The sequence below is a fragment of the Podarcis muralis genome, chromosome W (genome assembly GCF_964188315.1).
Source record: "Podarcis muralis chromosome W, rPodMur119.hap1.1, whole genome shotgun sequence".
NCBI classification, from domain to species: Eukaryota; Metazoa; Chordata; class Lepidosauria; order Squamata; family Lacertidae; genus Podarcis; species Podarcis muralis.
In genome coordinates this window covers 25410840-25430986 of record NC_135674.1, presented here as the reverse complement: position 1 = coordinate 25430986, position 20147 = coordinate 25410840, and the positions used below count along the sequence as shown (strand labels likewise).

General features: G+C 48.0%; 2 pseudogenes; one reads left to right on the top strand and one right to left on the bottom strand.

The window, feature by feature from the left end:
• The first annotated feature begins 8463 nt into the window (after positions 1-8463).
• LOC144326333 (integrase/recombinase xerD homolog) lies at positions 8464-9634 on the top strand (annotated as a pseudogene).
• Positions 9635-14650: 5016 nt separating this feature from the next.
• LOC144326332 (inositol polyphosphate 5-phosphatase OCRL-like) overlaps positions 14651-20147 on the bottom strand; it is a 262522-nt pseudogene continuing 257025 nt past the window's right edge.

Sequence of the window (20147 nt, the reverse complement as noted above, 5' to 3'; positions counted from 1 at the left end):
CAAATAGTTTCATTCCAACATTTTTCTAACACTCATTAATTTTACAATATTTCTCTAAATGAATTTTTAAACTTTCTTCCAATCTTCATCCACCGTCTCTTCTTCCTGGTCTCGGGTTCTGTCAGTCCTTTCTATCTATTCCATCTAGTCCATCAACCTGGTGATCTTCTGTCCGAGGCTCTTAACTCTTTTCCATGTCCCTTCTGCAGATCTTCTTCATATTTATACTTGCACTTTGTCTTCTGCTGATCTTGTTCTTAATTTCCTTCCTTTGTCGCTGAGGAGTAGATCTCGGGGAGACTCCAACCTAACAATGTCTTTATCCCTTCTCGACAGGTCAGCCCATTCTCCATGGTCAGCACTAAAATCCAAAAGATATTTCAAAGCATGCTTCAATGTCCCTCCAAAGTTAAAGGCCCCCACAACTCCAGTCTCCCCCTGGCCCAAAACCAGATCCCAAAAGCCAGAACATCCCTGCATAGGGGGATCTATCCAACTTCCCATCTCCAATCCAAACGGGACTCCATCTCTCCAAGTCTGGCTCACTCCAGATTCAGTCATCAGAAACAACAGCTTATGTTCCTGCAAGGCCGCAGCTCTCTCCACTTGTATTACTTGAGGTTCAACAACAACCTCCTCCTTTGTCTTCTCCGCAGCTTGCCCTGTCAAAGCAGATTCCTGGGTCAGTTCCTGAGAAGATTCTATTTTATTTTTTAAAAAAAGATATTTATTGAAATTTTCAAAAAAAAAAATCCAGAAAAAAGAAAAAAGAAAAAAAAATTAAAAACACTCAACATTTACAATCCTTATTTTCAATAACCTATTTCCACGACTTCCCCACGCCTCCCCTTCTTGTATTCCATTTCCAATTATTAGTTCAACAAGTTCTTGTCCCCAATTTTTAACCTTATTATATTTAGTTAGTTATTATATTTAATTCATTTTATGTATCCAATTTTACCTTATATACACCAGTCTTTATACGTCAATACTCCTTCTTAAAACCTTTTTCTAAGGTCGACCCAAATTCCCTTCCACGAATTCCCCATTTTTATACTAATAGCAAAACAAAATTAAAAGAATCAGAATATAATTGTACACCCTTTGGATTCCCAAACCCCACCCCCCCCTTTCCCGGTTTCGATCCCCAACCAATGTCCATCAGTCTATCTGCTATCAGCCAGGAGACCTCACGTCCGAGGCTCTTAATTCTCTCTCATTTCCTCTCTGCCGGTTTTTTTGATAGTCCTTTATATTAAACACCAAATCTCGGAGAAGCTCTGTCCCAATAATGTCCATATTTCTTCCAGCCAGACCTCCATATTTAAAAGTGGAGCTCAAATCTTGTTTCTTAATCCTTTTAAATCCAAATGTCCCAAAAGCTCCAGCTTCCACCTTGATCAAATTTATAATCCATAGATCTTCAGATCTCCACAAGAAGAGATCTCTCCATTCTTCATTCTTCAATTCAAACCAGATTTTCATCATCCAGTTCTTATTTTCCTTTATATGCATCTTGACAGGCCTCTGGCTCTCCTTTGCCATCTGCTGCATTACGGCCCCTCCTTCCTGTTCCTCCTGATCAAGAATAAAAATAAAAAGCAAAGAAGAATTAACATTAAAATAAAATAATATTGGTTGTATTATCAAATCTTGACCAATAAAGTCTTCTAGGACAAAAACTTCCAATCATTCTCGTTGTACTTTTTCTAATATCTTGACTTTATTGCAGTTTATTTTATAGCTTTTTCTGTATATTCTTCTATTATTATTTTTTATAATATTTTTATTAAGTTTTCCATTTTAACAATCCAATCAAATCACATTGAATATTCCAAATTGTACAAATGCATATCATAAAGTCCAAATATTTTGCCAAATTATAATTTTTTTGTTGGGGGTTCCCATGCTTCAAGTTCAGTGGGGTCCAACCATCTCATGTTTCTACTGCCTTGAGTGTCCAATAGTCCCTTCTTTAAATCTACTTGTTGTTATCCTTCTTTCTTTCATAGCCTCTGAGTTGTTTCCACAGGCGAGCTGAAGTGAGCAATAATATACTTCTGTGTGAACTTTGTATGACTCTCCTCCCCCCCCCCCCAGCTGGTAAGTCTTTTATTTGCAGTATATCCTCACAGACTGGTGTTTATGCCGAATCCATCCAAAAGTCCTTCTCGGGTCGCAGACGCCATCTTTTCTCAGTTTTGATGAAATAAAATCTAGGCCTTTGCTCATTAATTCTCTCAGACAGGTTGCACCAAACATTAGTCTTTCCAGAGGAGGTTTGCCAAATCGAACTTGAAATGCAGATATAATAACAAAGTAAGAGCTCGCCTCCTCCTATGACTATTAATCTCTGCAACTCAGTCTGTCTCATAATGGCGGATCCTGATTAAATAGTGCGTCACAGGAGAGTCTTTTATCTTCTTCCAAATATTTCAAAGAACAAAAGCTTTAGTTAATATTATTATTTCCACATAGTTTATATTTTCCAATCTCACTTGCTATAAATAGTGTAGATGGTTCTTTGGGGGGGGGGGGTTGTTAGGTAATATCGTAGTAAGAAAAGAAAAAAGTTTTATCCCCCCTCCTTTCCATTCCGTTTCAACATACCAGCTTAGATGCTATTCTTTGATGTTATCTTTCTCCCACTCCGTCACTCTTGGCATCTCAGTGGCTGACTTAATTAGCAGATTAAATACCCGTTCTTCGCTCGAAGCATGTCCATAAATCTTAAATCCAATCTTTTATCTTAAGAAATGGAACTTGGATCGCTCACAGAGACAGCATCCAGGAGATCCGAGCTCCCTTGAGGGCTTTCCATCCAGTACCCCCAACCCATTCCTTCACTCCTTTACAACCTCGGGGGTGGTTTGTGGGCAGCTGCGGATGAGACTGCAACTTCCCTTCCACCGGGAATAAATAGGGAGGCTAATTACTCCCATCTCAGCCTCTAAATTACCTTGTGTGAGCTGGAGAGATGGTATTGTCGGCCATCTCTAAGTATCATTCAATTCTGCCAGGATAGTTTCATTTTTACAGTGTGATCTTATATACTCCTTGAATAATATCCATTCTCTATATACTTTTTGATTTAGGGCTCCCCAAACTTTTCCATTCAGCTTTGCTAAGTGAAAATACTCTACCATGAGTGTTTGACAGTCTATTATTGTTGGTACTGTTGGTATTGTTTCACATTTCCAACTTCTGGCGCTCGTGTATTCTTGCAGCCGTAATTGAGTACATAAACAGTGGTCTTGTGTTTTGCTTTATTTCTGTTGGTAATATTCCTAGAAGGAAAATCTCCAGTCTTTTTTTGATGTTAAGTTTAAATAGTTTTTAAAAATTCGTCATATATGTTACAAGCCTTTTGAACTGGTGCATGCAGATTTGTGTGGCCCTATGCCATTAGCCAGTCTGGGTGGGGCCAAATATGTGCTTATGCTTGTGGATGACCATTTGAGGAATGGGTGGGTCTTCCCAATCAAACACAAGAGTGAGGCTGCACCGCTAATAAGAGATTGGATTGCGGCGGTTGAACTGCAATACTCTACACAAGTGCGGAGCTTTCAGACTGACCGCAGTGGAGAATTCACCAGGTCTGCGCTGCAGAGTTTCTTCTGCCAGAAGGAAATACGTCACAGGTTGACAGTTCCACACAGTCCCCAACAGAATGGTGCTTCAGAACGCAGGAACAGAACGCTTCAGGAGATGTCTGCAGCTTTGCTGTTTGATGCCGGGCTTCCCCAGTGTTTTTGGGCCGAAGCCTGGTGGACTTCTGTGTTCATGTTGAACCGTTCGTTCAATTCTGTTGTAGGGGACACACCCTATTTTCTGCTGTACGGCAAGAAGCCCAAGGTGCATTTCTTCCGTGTATTTGGCTGCGAGGCTTGGTTCCTTGTGCCAAAGGCCAAGTGCAGAAAGGGTGGCCCTAGGTCCCAAAAGATTATTTTCTTTGGGTCCGGGGACCAAGGGGTGGAGATTTGCCTATCCAAAAGTCAATCAGTCAGAAAGGCAAGATTGAGCAGTTGCTTGAAAGGTTCAGAATGTCTGATTGTGCAGGAGTTAGGACACCCATGGAGACAAGCTACGTGAAAGACAGTCAGCTAGCAGAACGTGCTGTGTTCAAGAACGCTGAGCTCTTTCAATCAGCTCTGGGTGGTCTGTTGTATCTGTCCCAATGGAGGAGGCCGGACATTGCTTTTGCCACCAATCTGCTCAGCTGGGAAGCTACAAACCCAAGCATACATGCCTGGAATGGTATCAAGCGGGTGCTGCATTACCTGCAGGATACAAAGGACCTCAGTCTCAAACTGTCAGCTACAGGTTCTGATGGCCTGGGATTTGGACTCAGATGCTGAACCTGAGGGATCCCAGCCTGCACAGGATTCCCCGCCTCCAGAACCAGCTGAGCTGGGGCATGAGCCTGAAGGGTCCTCACATGTGCTGGATCCTCAGGTGCAGGCATCAGCTGAGTCTGCTCTGGCTCCGGAGGTGATGGAGGACCCATTGCCTGCAGGTGCTCCACTCTCAGCCCCGTCAGAGGAAGCTGAGGTTGCCTCTGGGTCCGGTAACCCTCCAGCCTCTCCTGAGCTGCAGAGGCTCAGGGCAGAGAGGCGGAGGGAACTAAGTTCCCGCAGGCGGAGTGCTCACCTCCAGGCCAGGAGAGGCGAGTCACCAGAGGATTGGGGCCGCCCAATGCCTCGGGGCAGATAAAAGCTGGCCAGCCCTAGTCCCAAGTTGCAGGAGCAACATTGTTGGTTGCTAGTTCCTGCCTGAACCCTGTCCTGCTTTCCTGCCTGAGCTCCTGACCTGACCTGGCTCCCTGCTTGCACGCCTGTTCCTGACTTCACCCGGCTCCCTGCCCTAAACCCAGCTTCAGCTACTATGGACGGCCTCCATGTTGCACCTTTGACCACGGACCGGACTCGGGTAACCCACGGGACCAGCACACAGGTGAAGCCAAGCTCACTTGTTGAACAGATAGCAACTGGGCGAATCTGGATGACAGGAAGTCTGTATCTGGGATGGTAATAAAGTTTGGGGAATCTCTAGTTGGGTGGAAGTCCCGGAAGCAAAGTCTCATCGCGCTATCCTCTACTGAGGCTGAGTTCAGCGCACTGTCGGAGCTGTACCGGGAACTGGAGTTCTATAGGTGTCTGGTTCAAGAAATCTATGGGGATTGTTGCTTGCCCATCACTGTTTGGGAGGACAATCAACCCTGTCTGAAGTTGGTAGAGTCTGGGCAGTTTAAGGCCAGAACCAAACATCTAGACATACGTTTCCAGAAAGCCACTTCCGACTTAGAAAGGAGGTGGGCTGCTGCCGAGGGTACAAGCCTTTCCCTCTTTATATTTGCGGTGAGGGGCCAGGCTGGACTGTTCTACCTTTGTGGTTTAATTTGAGGCTTGGTTACTGTGCACTAATTGTAGAGTTTGGTGATTATAGAGTTAACTTATAGGGTTTTTTCTAAGGGAAGACAGCCAGTTTGTCACGTCCCTGTTTTCTTTGATCTGTATAAAATCTACTTTCGTTTTCAGTCAGAGTCGAGTCAGAGTGTGTTTGAGCTTTGAGAAAAGATGTGTGCAAGCTCTGATGGTATAATTTACAGCTTGTAGATAATAAAGCCTCTAGATAAGAAGAATCTGTCTCTGGACTGTTTCACTCTCTATTCTCCCGCGACAGCAACACCGCTGCATTTCTGCTACTACTTCTGCCTCAGCTGAAGTTTTACCCAGAAGATTGCACTGAGAGAAAGCAGTGTTTTTGGCGCAGGGAAGCGCACTGGACAGGCAGAAGTCCAATAGCTTATGGGAAGTCGACGTTTTGGTTGCAAAGCAATGAGAAGGGAGTGCAATGAGATGGCTGCCAGCTTCCTGCCAGGAAGGAAGGGGCAGTTTCAGAGGTCGCTGGTGAAGAGAGGGGAGCAGAACCTTCTTCGGAAACCCAGTTGGCAGACTGAGTAAGTACTCAAGCCACAGAAGGGAGGGAAGATATGGCTCAGCCCCAGATGTGTGATGTTCCCTTTGAGAGCCTAAGTGGGACTAATTGGAGTGAGTGGTCTGTTCGCATGAAGTTCTTCTTGCTGGGGGAACAGCTGTGGCAGTGTGTGCACCCCCCAACGCCTGAAGCTGGTGGGAAAGCTGAGGCAAAGATGGCTGCAGCTCAAGAGGAGGAGGAGCATGTGCTGGGCATTTTCAAAGCAAGTGTTGAGGCTTGTCTTTTGCCACTTGTGGAGCGTGTAAAGAGCCAAGAGCCGCTTGGGAATCCCTCCGAAAGGCATGTGAGGCCGGACTGGAAGTCAAGGGCCAAGAGAGGGCTGAAATGACACCAGAGGGGGCAAACTCGTGCCCTGTGAGTCCTGTGAGTCCAGTGAGCCTAGTGGGGGTTGGAAAGAGCCCACAGAGGGCAGTGAGCCCGGAGAGCCCATTGAGCCCAGTGAGGGCGGAAGGGACTGTGTCTGTGCTTGTTCCTGATGGAAGCTGTGGCTACGCTTCAACGCATCTGTGTGATGTTCTGGGAGAGAGGCCGAGAGCTGTGAGGAAAGCAGTGGCAGGCTGTTTCTCTGGAAGCCCTGCACTCAGCAGAGGGGGTGCAGGCAGAAGTTCTGCTCCCAGGAGTGGGGGGGGGGGGCAGTCAGCAGTGGAAGCTCTGGAAAGCTTTTGTCTCCGAAAGTCTCCGAAAGTTGTTTTTGCAAAGAGTCAAAGGCAGACCGTGGGAAGCCTTGTGCTGCAAAGAGCTCCAAGGTCGCACAGCTGCAGAAAGAGCTGATAAGAGACGCTTCTCAGCAGCAGAGACGTGGGAAAGCTTCAAAAGGCACAGGACGTGCAGAGAACAAAGACAAGTCATTCTTTCATCTTGCTGCTTCTATGGCAACCGTACAGGACACCTGCAAAGGCCCCAGTCAGGGGAACAGCTGGGGGGAGAGCGTTGCCATGGCAATTCTTGAGGAAGCTCAGCAACAGGACACTCTCTCCATTGTGATCGATAGTGGAGCCACAAACACTTTGGTTCCCTCGTCTGGCTTTCTTCGAAATTGCAGGAAAGTTAAAACTGATCGTTATGTCTCTTTGGCTGATGGAAGCAAGAAAAAGCTTACAGAGACTGGAATGCTTTATTGTTCTTTTCTTGATCATGAGGTTCAGGCCTATGTTGTTCCAGAGATGGCAAACTGTCTGCTAAGTGTATCTGATTTAATTGCTGACGGTTTTTGTGTATCTTTTGCAAATGACATGTGCTCTTTTTCCAGGGATGGCAAGGAACTGTATATTGTGGAATGCAGGGACAAATTATTTACTGTACAGATGCCAGTTGTTACTGATGATGCCACTGAGGAAGCAAGGGTGCAATGTGTGAATGTAGCGCTGCATAGTGGTTGTGCTCATCTCTGGCACAGAAGATTTGGGCATCTGGGTTGGAATTATGTTTAAAAGGCCCCTGAATTAACAGAAGGTTGTAAATTTTAAAGTTGTGACAAATTCCTGGATTGTAGAGCTTGCAAGCAATCAAAAGTGGTCACATGCTCTTATCCCAAGTCAGAAAGGAAGACCACTAGTCCTTTTGAATTGGTGCATGCAGATTTGTGTGGTCCCAAGTCTGTAGAGTCACTGGGTGGTTCAAAGTTTGTTCTTCTTCTTGTCGATGATTTTTCTAGGTCAGCTTGGGTTTTTTGTTTAAAAACCAAGGGGGAGGCTGCTGGGTTGATCGAAGATTGGATCACAGCAGTAGAGGTAACCTTCTCCACCAAGGTGAAAAGTTTTCAGAGTGACAGGGGGCGGAGTTCACTGGATCTGTGTTGCAGAATTTCTTTCGACAGAAGGGAATCAGCCATCGGCTGACCGCACCCTACAGCCCACAACAGAATGGTGTTGCGGAAAGAAAAAAAATGTTTTTTGCAGGAATCAGAATCTGCCATTCTTTTTGATGCAGGGCTACCCCAGCGTTTTTGGGCCGAAGCCTGGAGATTTTCTGTCTTTACACAGAACAGGGTGTACAATTCAAGTGTAGGGAACACACCCTATTTCCTGCTGCATGGTAGGAAGCCCAAGGTGCATTACCTCCGTGTGTTTGGTTGTGAGGCCTGGGTCCTCATTCCAAAGGCTCTGCGCAGGAAGGGTGAGCCAAGATCCAAGAAAATGATCCTTGTGGGATATGAGCCTGGCTCAAAAGCTTGGAGGTTTGCATACCCGAGTGGGAACCAGTCCAGACTGGTGATCAGCAACAGTGCCGAGTTCTGTGAACAGTCTGGGTGGGTGCATCTTCATGGCAATCCAGACGTGCTTTCGCAGCAGTTCTTTGACTCAGATGATGATGAGGAGGAAGAGGAACTTGTCGTTGAGGACCAAGGTCCAGAGCAGCAGAGTCCGCCACAGGGACGGAGTCCACAACAGGGGCAGTTCAGGATGTGATGAGGGCCTTTGTAGTTGCGACGCACCTGTGGACTGATGGGTTTAGGAATCATCGGGTATGCTTTTGGACAGACAATCAAGTGATTGTCAGTGTGCTATCAAAGCAGTCATCGCACTCCCCTAGGGTGGCAAACCTGCTCCGGTCCTTTGCCCTTTTGTGCCTGGAATTAAACATCTATTTCTCTGCTAAGTTATACCTGGGGTGAACAATGACATCGCAGATGCTCTATCTCGTTTTCAGATGGACCGCTTCTGCTCGTTAGCACCAGAGGCTCAGCAATTACCACAGCCATTCCCGGAGCACCTTTGGAGCCTTGGGAACGAGATGTCATGAAGGGAGTATTGGCTTCTGTAGCCCCGTCCATGCTTAGATCTTATAAAAAGGCCTGGTCGGACTTTTTGGAGTTTTGGAATAAAATAAAAATGCTAGGCTTGACACACACCCCCCCCCCCCCCCACCCAGGCGGAGGTGCTACAATATCTGCTACATTTAAGGGAGTTGGGTCGTGCAGCAAAGACACTTAACATACAGGCTGCTGCAATCTTCTTCTTCTGTAAGGCTGTTTACTCCATAGACCCTTGTGCGGACTTCTTAGTGCGAAAGGCACTGGAGAGTTGGCGCAGGCTACAGCCTCCCAGCAGTGATGGTAGAAGGCCCATAACTTATGACATTCTATGCCAAATTCATAAAAAAATTAAGAAGTATCTGTTGGTCCAAGTATGAGGCCCGTTTATTTTCTGCAGCATACTCCATTGCCTTCTTTGGCGCTTTGCGCATTGGCGAAGTGGTTTGCAAGGGACAGCTGGATTCTGCTGCACGGGGAATTCTATTAAAGGACCTGACCTTATCTAGTTCAGATTTAGTCCTGCATGTTTGACATTCAAAAACCGTTCAACAGGGGAAAGGGGCTCTTATTCAGCTTCAAACAACACATAAAAGGGGGCCATGCCCAGTAAAAGACACTAGGCGCTTTTTGTATTTGAGACCAAACAATGCTGGCCCATTCCTCATACACTCAGATGGCTCCCGCCTTGCAAGGCATCAGTTCACACACGGTAGGCATAAGGCAATTGCTGCTTGAGGTCTCCCCCCAGCTGAATTCGCAGCTCACTCCTTCCGTATTGGGGCTGCCACTACAGCAGTGCATTTGGGGCTCTCAGCTGAAAGGATAAAGGACTTGGGATGGAAGTCGGATGCATTTAAGGGGTATATTCGTAAGACCTTATGACTGATCACATCATACCTGACCTGGGTTTGTTGCATTCTTTTCCTTCAGGAGACGCTGTTACGCGCATTTGGATTATAGGCCACAGCATTGTCCACTGGGCTAGAAACCGTGCCATCAACTGTGGCCTGGGATGCAGGCTGGATCTACCACCAAAAGTTAAAGTTTCCTGGATCTCACGGAGGGGGGATGCGCTGGGCGGAATTTATGCTGGCTGTGAAAGCCAGAGCCATTTTGGAAGGCCCACCGGATTCACTGGTCATTCAGCTGGGAGAAAATGATTTGGCCTATCTGAAAGGCGTGGACTTGATGTGAAACATTTACAGCGACTTTGATGTTTTAATTGCCTCATTTCCAAATTTAACCCTAATTTGGCCATCGCTGCTGGAGAGGCGTGTTTGGAGGGACTGTCGGTGCCCTATTGCAATAAACAAAGCCAGGAAGCTTTTGGAACGTTCAGTGGCACGTAGAGTGGCAGCACTGGGGGGTCGGGTCATTGACCACCCCAATATCCAGTTCAACAAGGTGGCCCTCTACCGAGAGGATGGTGTGCATCTTTCCAATGTGGGAAATGATGTTTGGTTGGCTGACATATCTTCTGGGATTAGGGATTGGTTGCAGGTCTGAGGGTATTGGTGGTGAGCTTTTGCTCGAGTGGCGGTTAGGCATTGGTATTGGTATTGTTATGTAGATGGAAGGGTGGGAGAAAGCGCCATCACCTCCCCCGCATATTGAAGGATAGTCCGATAAAGGATTCCGGGGGGCATGGCCCTGTCCGAAGCCTATGGAGGTGAGGGCCTAAGGCACGCCCCCGAGCGGTGACCCCGGGGGAGTCCCTAGTTGATGTGCATCAGCAGGACTCCCCCTACTGGTGGTTAACCCTTCCCGGACTTCAAGCAATCAGGCTGAAGCCGGAAAGTCGGTTAGGACCAATGCCTAAGCCAATACTGCTCATCACCTATAACCAATAAAGTTGTGGCCATATTTAGCCCATTAACCTTAAATATCTGTGTCATGTTTCTTTATTTCCACTGGGGGGAGGCGGGAACTCGCCATGCAATGTGTGTCAAAGTGTTCAGTCAGGATTGGTGCGGCTGCAGTACTGTCCAAGCCACAACAACCTGGCAGATGGGTTCACGAAACCTTTGAGCTTCCAGTGTCATGGGGAGTTCTGTGGAGGTTTGATGTTGGGGTAAGTAGTGATACTTACAAGCGCCCCAGTAGCACAGGACGAGAAGGGGTGTGAGGAGAACCTGAGCTTACAGGGTTAAACAGCTCAGTGTGTGCATCCTGCCTTCTGTGGGGGTGGAGAGATCCTACGTCACACATCCGGGATCTGTGTTCTTTGTTCTATTATTCTGGTTTTGTTTTCGTCCTGAGCAGACATGTTTTTTCTGCCCGATACTGGATGATTTATACTGCTGCTGTAAATAAACACTTCTAGCTTAGAGAAGCTGCGTGGGCTCTTGATTTATGCACACTGACGGCATGCACAGAGGACAGAAGGCTAAAGGCTTTATACGCTGTGTTTTTACTTTGCTACGCTCAGAGGTTCGGGAAAGCAGTATGCGCAACAGAAGCCTGTAGGACCTTTCCCCTGAGCAATATTTCACACATGTTATTCCAAAACTCGCTTATAACCATACAAGGCTATTCCCCTTTAAATTAGCCATTTCGACAGAAAACATGAGAACTGGAATTTTGGTCTTGAATTGATTTTTGGATCGCCAGCATGCCAAGCACATACTTCTACCACTGGGCCAGCACCCTTCCTCAGTGATTGAGGTCTATATTGCACACAGCCATCCAGCAAGCAAAAAAATGTTATTGTTAGAAGGGCAGAGTGGGGAGCAAGAGATTCAGGGGCCGGTTTTAGACCCACAGTGCTCGGGTTTATTCTGTTGCCTGCTTGACATTGTGCCTCCTTCCCCCCTACCTTTTATTCCTATTAAAGTTTCACAATGTCGCTGCTTGGGATTCTGGATAATCTATGTGTCTAGATGCTTGTAACGTATGCCAGGCAATCTGGCACAAGTGGGTAGGGTTGCCATCCGCCTGGAATTGCCGGGATTTGGCCGTTGGAAACAAGTGTCCGTGCGGGAAACGCTTTAATGTCCAGGAAAATCCAAACGTATAGCAATTCTACATGTGGGGAGTAGGGACACAAGCGCAAATCAGAATAAAGCAAAGGCTGGGAAAGTTCAAACAGAAACACACACACAGACACACACACACTATTCCTCAAGATTTGTGTTTAAGACACAGGATCATAGAATTGTGGAGTTGGAAGGGACACCGAGGACCATCTAGTTCCGTTATTCCCAATCAGGGGTCCGTGGCCCCATCCCTTGCCTCCCTCCAACTAATCTTTTCTCATTTTTGCATGGCAATATCATAAATTTTATGGGTGGTCTTGTTGTTTTTAGTATACCTAAGATCCTTTGCTTATTACCCCACATTTTGTTCAAAAAATTGCTTTGCAGAGGTAACTACCATAGAGTTATCAAAATTTTCAAGAGTAGGGGGTCTGCGGCTTGGCTTTTGAAAAATAAGGGGTCCTCAGTAATTAGCTAATTAGGAACCACTGATCTAGTTCAATCCCCTACAATGCAGGAATAAGGCAGTTGGCCTATACAGGGATCAAACTTATGAACTTGGCATTATCAGCACCCCGCTCTGAACATCTGCATCACCTTCCGAGTTGTTGTTGTGGGAGCTGTAGTTCACCAAAGTAAATATTGAAAGGATCCTCTTTTCACATCAAGGACAGACCATTCCAAACATCTACCTTATACACAAAATTGATTCCCCAAGCTCTTCTTGTGTTTTAAGACACTGGGATGTGGGGAGCCGGAAATTCCACTGGGCTGGCAGAAGCCCCTTTTGTGACTCAGTAGAGCTCTGACTTCAATCCCAATTTTAGTTTGGAAAACTCATCCATTTTTCTTTAACACACTCCCCTCCCCCCACTTTCCTTCATTCCACTCTTTTCCATATCAAAAGCAATTTCTAATGTCCACTGCCAGGACCAGCTGAGGATGTTTTTGCTTGAAGCAGAAACACCCTGAGCCCTGCCTCTGCTTCTCCTTTAGGAAAGGAGGCTGGAGAGGAGCAGGTTGTGTTGGCGAAACCCTCACAAGGACATGGCCGTGGTCACAATAGTCACATGGCTGCAAGCATGGTGCTCTACAGACCTTGATCTGCCATTTGAGGTAATGGCCTCTAAACGCCTCATGCGCAGGTTGGCCCTGCCAATTCCTAGGGTGCCCAGTTGGATTATTTCAGTTGGGAAGGGGGAAGTTCCCAATCCCGTTCCACTGCTCTCCACCTGCTCCCCCTCAAAATGATCCATCTACCCTCCACTCCATCCCACTTCAAACGAAAATAAATAATAAAAAAAAATCTCCCATCCAGACTCTGCAGTCTCCATAGCTGCTCTCAGAGCTCCAGTCTCCTTTGGTCATTTTTTGGACTCCCTTGAGAAGAACAAGTGGACATCTAGGAGTTGCTGTAGGTGGTGGTGGCGGCGGGAGCAGGGCTCAGCTCCTCCTGCTCTTAAGTGTGCTCTGCTCAGTTCTGCAGCCTTATCCCTTGGCACCAGGTGCACATATGCTCCCATAACCTCCCCTCCACACACACTTAAGCCAAGCCCAGTTCTTTTTCTTCCTTTGTTCTCCCTCCTACCACTGAGCCCTGGAGACAAAGGTTAATGGGGAGAGGGGAGGGCAGACCTCCCCTCAAGAGTCTATGCAATAATTTGCAGCCAGCTGCTGCTGCTGCTCGGCTGAAACTTGCAAGCTGCAAGCAGAGTCGTCTTATATATATATATATATATATATATATATATATATATATATATATATATATATATATATATATATATATATTGTTTGTTTGTTAAAAAGTTGCTCTCGCCCTCCAAAAGCTCACAAGCTTCAAATGGGTATGAGGAAGGAAAGCAATTTAGAAACACCTTGGGAAAGCAATGTAGCCCTCTTTCTGCACCTGCAAGCCTTGTTGTTAAGAGCTAAGTCAGATTCCATGGTATCTGCATGACCTGATGCCCCATGCAGCACCCCGTCCCCACAGCCTCTCCCTCATGTGTGCTGCATGCAAGGGCCCAAGAAGGCTACATTTGTAAGGTCTGGCTGAGCTTCAAAGCAGTGGAGAAACCAACAAAGGCAAGTGTAGCTCCCCTCCAAACACCAGAACAATCTTTACACAATGGATATTTTATTTTGAAACAAAAGTTTTCCAATAAATTATACAATTTTAAAAAGTGTGTGTGTGCACGAAGTACAGGAATCCAGGACAGAAAACCAGAAAGACAAAGTTGCAGAACTTGGGGTCGGGTGGGGAGCCCAACCCAACCCAGCTGTACCCACTGCCTCAGCTCCCCGCCTGCTGCCCAGCCTGTGCCCCTCCTCCTCCCTGGTCCCTTTAGGCAGTGCTTAGTGTTTCATGAAGAATTAACACCCTAGAACTCTACTTGGCAGAATGGGGACAGATAGCTGAACTATACAGAGCAGGCTAAGGAGTACGTGGGCCACAGTGGCAGCCCTGCCCCTTCTTGATGAGCATCAAGGCTGGGGGGACAGAGAAAGAGATCCTGCAATCCCAGGACAGGCTAGGAATCCTTATGCCTTGTACCCACCAAGAGTAGCACATGCTCAGCTGCAGCAGAAGGGGAGCAGAAGGGGAGAGCGTGGACTACTGCGCAGGGACTGAGAGCAGCAGGGAATACTGCGCAGGGACTGAGAGCAGCAGTGGTAATAGGATGGGCAGGGGAATGACTGTCCTCCAACAGGGTCCCTCCCCAAGCACCCTGAACCTGCTGCCAATGCTCTGGAACCATGTGGAAAGCCAAGTGTGCAACCGTGTCAGGAGTCAAGAGGAAAAGGTGGAAAGGGCGAATCACAGGGAAGGGAGCTGGCACATGGCAAGATGGCACAAGGGGAAGGGCAGGCACCAGAGAACAGAGGCTGGGCCTTGCCTCTTCCCTCCCAACTTCGTCTCCAGTCACGCTTGGCACCTTTCGTAGTCATCCGCCCCCAGCAGGAAGCCCAGGAGGAAGCCGATGGCACTCGGCAGAACGTTGGGCAGAGGCCGTAGCAGGAGGCTGGCAAAGAGGGTGGCTGCAGGGAAGCGAAAACATTTGCATGAGAGGAGGCGGGAGCAGGAGGAAGGCCAGCTCCCAGCCAGGACAGGCAGGCCTTACCTAGCATGTTGCCACTGACGTTGTTGCTCTCAGAGTATTTCAGCAGCTCCCGCAGGAAAGCCATCATGAAGCGGAACACGTTCTGGTGCGACCGCGGCAACTGGCAGATCACCTGCAAGACAGGGAGGGGCGGTTTGGAGTTTCAGTGCAGAGCTTTGCTAGAGGAGGGGCATGGATCACTAGCACGGTGTACTTTTTATGTTTGCAGGTTTAGACCTGGCATAAAAAATAATAATTTCTAAAATGGTAACCGGACTAGAACTCTGCTGGGAACTTTGGGGAATAATACAACTGTAGAGTCGGAAGGGACCACGAGGGTTAACTAATCGAACCCCCTGCAATGCCTAAGGTGGGGCTCGAACTCAGGACACTGAGATGAAGAGTCTTATGCTCTACCAACTGAGATATCTTGGGGGAAGGACCATAGCTCTGCAGTAAACCACCTGCTTTTCATGCAGAAAGTCTCAGGTTCCACCCCCAGCATCTCCCAGGAGGGTAGGGAACATCCCTTGTCTGAAATCCTGGAGAGCCACTGCTTGTCAATTTCGGCAATACTGAGCTAAATGGCCCAGGGGTCTGATTCAGTATATGGCCGCTTCCTGTGTTGGAAATTCAAGCGAGGTTCACTGAAACAGGTGGGCTATTGTTACAACTCCTTGCCAGAAAGCAAAAAGGCAACATGTGCGCACCCCACCCCCCTCCACAACCGAGAGGGATGGTTATCAAAGGAGACATCAGCAACCTCTGCAGTTAAGAAGGCTTCCCAGACCAGACTAACCCTCCTGCCAGTGTGCCGGTTTACTGGCTTTCAGGGATGTTTTAGTGGATTTCCTGTTACTCGCGGCAACATTTGGACTAGATGACTTTGGAAATCCCTTCTGATTCTATGCTTCTGTACACACCGCAGACCAGCCAGGAAGAGATGGGGCTCTGGGGCTGACCTGGCGACAGAGGTGGCTGTCATGTGAGCACTCAAGGCAGCGCTGATACAGCTCATAGCAAAGGACTGGTTCTGGCAGTGCCTCCAGGAAGATGAGCAGAGCTTCGGCCACCGAGTGGTTACTGTTGGAGCTTCCATACGACCAAGCTGTAATGGCTACTCCTCCGGCCGTATCTTTGGAAGCCATACAGGCTCTCCTCCGACAGAGATTAACGACCTAAGCCTTTGAATGAGACTTCAGGCACACTCTCCATTGCACAGAGTACTCAGACAGCAGCAGAAGGAGCCAGAAATATGTGCTACATTGCTACTTTATTTCTAACTACGTAAGACAGAAAAGAATATGCATCTGCTCTCTGTGACAGACAGAAAACAACTGGACACAAAGAAACTGGAAACCAGTAACATCAACATCCGTCTCCCGTCTCCCGTGAGACTTCCAACAGTCTGGAATGTCAATAGAGTCTTGTGACTCCAAGAACTGCACAGTGACATAACAGAAACCTAACAGTTACTGCCAACTATTGACAGCCTGTCAAGGAAAGTGTTCTATCCTGTTACCTGCACCCTGCCTCCTTCCCAGGCTGGTCCAAAGCAAGAAGTTTTGTCCTTATACATCTGGGCCCACCTTGCAAGTTCCCCCTTTTGGCGCAAGGTGGATCTTGAACCCACAGCCCTGAGATTAAGAGTGTCACGCTCTACCAACTGAGCCATCCCACTGTAATTATCCCACACCTCCCCCTCTTGACGAAGCTGCCTGCAAAGCTGATCTGCAGAGGAAATGTCCATCTGCAGGCATGGTTTCAATCCAAACAGCAAATACTAGTGGTCAACTTCAAAAGTGCGGCCAACAAACCCTGCTTGCCTAAGAACAATTGAACGCACCCTTGAAGCTCCTTTGCAGCCATGTCTTTACCTGTCTCCACACCTGACACCACGTATGATGCTAGATGTGGGGCCTGCAGGCCTGTCAAGATTCTCCACCTCTGCTCTATCTAGCCAGGCTGATGTTTTCAAATGGAGGTTAAAGCTGTTAAGCTGTTTGGATGCATGACTGGACTTTACTGTGGGCATTTCATTTTGATTGATTTTACTGTGATGTGTCCCAGAGCTTTAAGGATAGGGTGGCCTAGGAACCTAAGCCACCAGGTATATAAAAATGAGGTCCACTCCAGCCAAGAGTGAGAGAGATCTCAGCGCTCTGCAGCTCAGCTGCTTTAAAGAAAGAGAGATAGATCTCAAAAGATTGCACTGATTGGGGAATTGGGAAAGTGTCCCAGCAGCACTCTGCAGCTCAGCTGCTTGAATGAGAAAGAGAGAGAGATCTCAAAAGGTTGTGCTGATTAGGGCATTGGGGAAGCATCCCGGCAGCACTCTGCAGCTCAGCTGCTTTAACGAGAGAGAGAGAAAGATCTCAAAAGATCACGCTGATTAGGGCATTGGGGAAGCGTCCTGGCAGCGCTCTGTAGATTACCTGCTTTAACGTGTGTGTGTGTGTGTGTGTGTGTGTGTGTGTGTGTGTGTGTGTGAGAGAGAGAGAGAGAGAGAGAGAGATCTCTCAAAAGATAACACTGATTAGGTCATTGGGGAAGCGTATCAGCAGTGCTCTGTGGATCGTCTGCTTTAATGTGTGTGCGCACACACACACACACACAGAGAGAGAGAGAGAGAGAGAGAGAGAGAGAGAGAGAGAGAGAGAGAGAGAGATCCCCAAATTTCACACTGATTAGGGTATTGGGAAAGCTTTGCGGCAGCGCTCTGCAGCTCAGCAGCTTTCACTTGAGAGAGAGAGAGAGAAGTTGTTGCTCTCAGAAGATCAGGCTGATTAGGGCATTGGGGAAGCTTCGGGACAGTGCTCTGCAGCTAAGCTTCTTTAACATGGGAGAGAGATCTCTATCAAAAATTCACACTGATTAGGACATTGGGGAATCTTCCAAGCAACACTCTGCAGCTCAGCTACTTTAACGTGTGTGTGAGAGAGAGAGATCTCAAAAGATTTCGCTGATTAGGGCATTGGAGAAGCATCCCGACAGTGCTCTGCAGCTCAGCTGCATTAACGTGAGAGAGAGGAACCAAGCCCCGCAGCCAAATACACGGAAGAAATGCACCTTGGGCTTCTTGCCGTACAGCAGAAAATAGGGTGTGTCCCCTACAACAGAACTGAACGAATGGTTCAACGTGAACGCAGAAGTCCGCCAGACTTCGGCCCAAAAACGCTGGGGAAGCTCGGCATCAGACAGCAAAGCTGTGGACATCTCCTGAAGCGTTCTGTTCCTGCGTTCTGCAACGCCATTCTGTTGAGGACTGTGTGGAACCGTCAACCTGTGACGTATTCCCTTCTGGCGGAATAAACTCTGCAGTGCAGACCCGGTGAATTCTCCACCGCGGTCAGTCTGAAAGCTGCGCACTTGTGTAGAGTATTGCAGTTCAACCGCTGCAATCCAATCTCTTATTAGTGGCACAGCCTCACTCTTGTGTTTGATTGGGAAGACCCACCCATTCCTCGAATGGTCATCCACAATCAAAAGCGCATATTTGGCCCAGCCCAGACTGGCTATTGGCATAAAAGGTAAAGGTAAAGGGACCCCTGACCATTAGGTCCAGTCGTGGCCGTCTCTGGGGTTGCGGGACTCATCTCGCTTTATTGGCCGAGGGAGCCGGCGTACAGCTTCCGGGTCATGTGGCCAGCATGACTAAGCCACTTCTGGTGAACCAGAGAAGCGCACGGAAACACCGTTTACCTTCCCGCTGGAGCGGTACCTATTTATCTACTTGCATTTTGACGTCCTTTCGAACTGCTAGGTTGGCAGGAGCCGGGACCGAGCAACGGGAGCTCACCCCGTCGTGGGGATTCGAACCACTGACCTTCTGATCGGCAAGTTCTAGGCTCAGTGGTTTAACCCACAGCGCCACCCACGTCCCTGGCTATTGGCATAGGGCCACACAAATCTGCATGCACCAGTTCAAAAGGCTTGCAACATATATGACGGATTTTAAAAAAAACTATTTAAACTTAGTGTTATGTACTGAGTTGAATAGGATTCAGAATGCAGCAGTCTGATTGGTCCTAGAACAATGCAGCAGTATGGTTGGTCCGCAGGAGCCACCCAATCCAGCTCCAGGTGGAAGTGAATCCGCAACCTGATTGGCCTACAGGAGAATCCCGGAATTAGCCAATCATGTGCGGCCCATTGTGTAAATAATATATAAAAAGCAGATATTTGGGAGGAACTTTCATTCCTCGCTACTATGAACTGAATAATGTGCATGAAATCCACACTTGACTCTGAGTATATTTCACTTAACATCAAAAAAAGACCAGAGATTTTCCTTCTAGGAATATTACCAACAGAAATAAAGCAAAACACAAGACCACTGTTTATGTACTCAATTACGGCTGCAAGAATACACGAGCACCAGAAGTTGGAAATGTGAAACAATACCAACAATAATAGCCTGGCAAACACTCATGGTAGAGTATTTTCACTTAGCAAAGCTGACTGGAAAAGTTAGGGGAGCCCTAAATCAAAAAGTATATTGTGCTGGTTCGGGGGGGGGGGGGTTACCGTGCGGTGTGGTCCGTGTCCGGTCCGAGGCTGAAGCGGGGTCCAAGGCATGGAGTCGGGCGTGGTCAGGAACTCTGGCAGAAAGCAGGACAGGGTGCCGGCAGGAACAGGTAACCAACGATGTTGCTCCCGCAACCTGGGACTGGGTGGGCTGGCCTTTATCTTCTCTGAGGCACAGGGAGGGCCCGGTCCACAGGTGACTCACCTCTCCTGGCCTGGAGGCGAGCACTCTCCTGCGAGAACTTAGTTCCCACAGCCTCTCTGCCCTGAGCCTCTGCAGCTCAGGAGAGGCTGGAGGATTACTGGACCCAGAGGCAACCTCGCCTTCCCCTGACAGGGTTGGGAGAGGAGCACCTGCAGGCAATGGGTCCTCGATCACCTCCGGAGCCAGAGCGGATTAAGCTGGTGTCTGCTCCTGAGGATCTGGCACAGGTGAGGGCCCTTCAGGTTCAAGCCCCTGCCCCGGCTCAGCCGGCCCTGGAGGCGGGGACTCCTGTGCAGGCTGGGATTCCTCAGGTTCAGCCTCTGAATCCGATTCCCAGGCCACCACATATATAAAGGTAAAGGTAAAGGGACCCCTGTGTCAGCATCTCCCTTGAGCCAGTGTCACCAACTGGACTCATCCACTCAGCCCCGACTGTGCTAGGCGAGCTGGGTAGCACTTCCAGAGACCACCTTCTGCACAGGAACAGGTCAAAGTGCTGTGGACGCACAGCTTAGAGTTGTGAGCACTGGATTCACTTCCACAAGAAGACAGTCGTCGCACAGCAGAGTATAAGGTAAAGGTAAAGG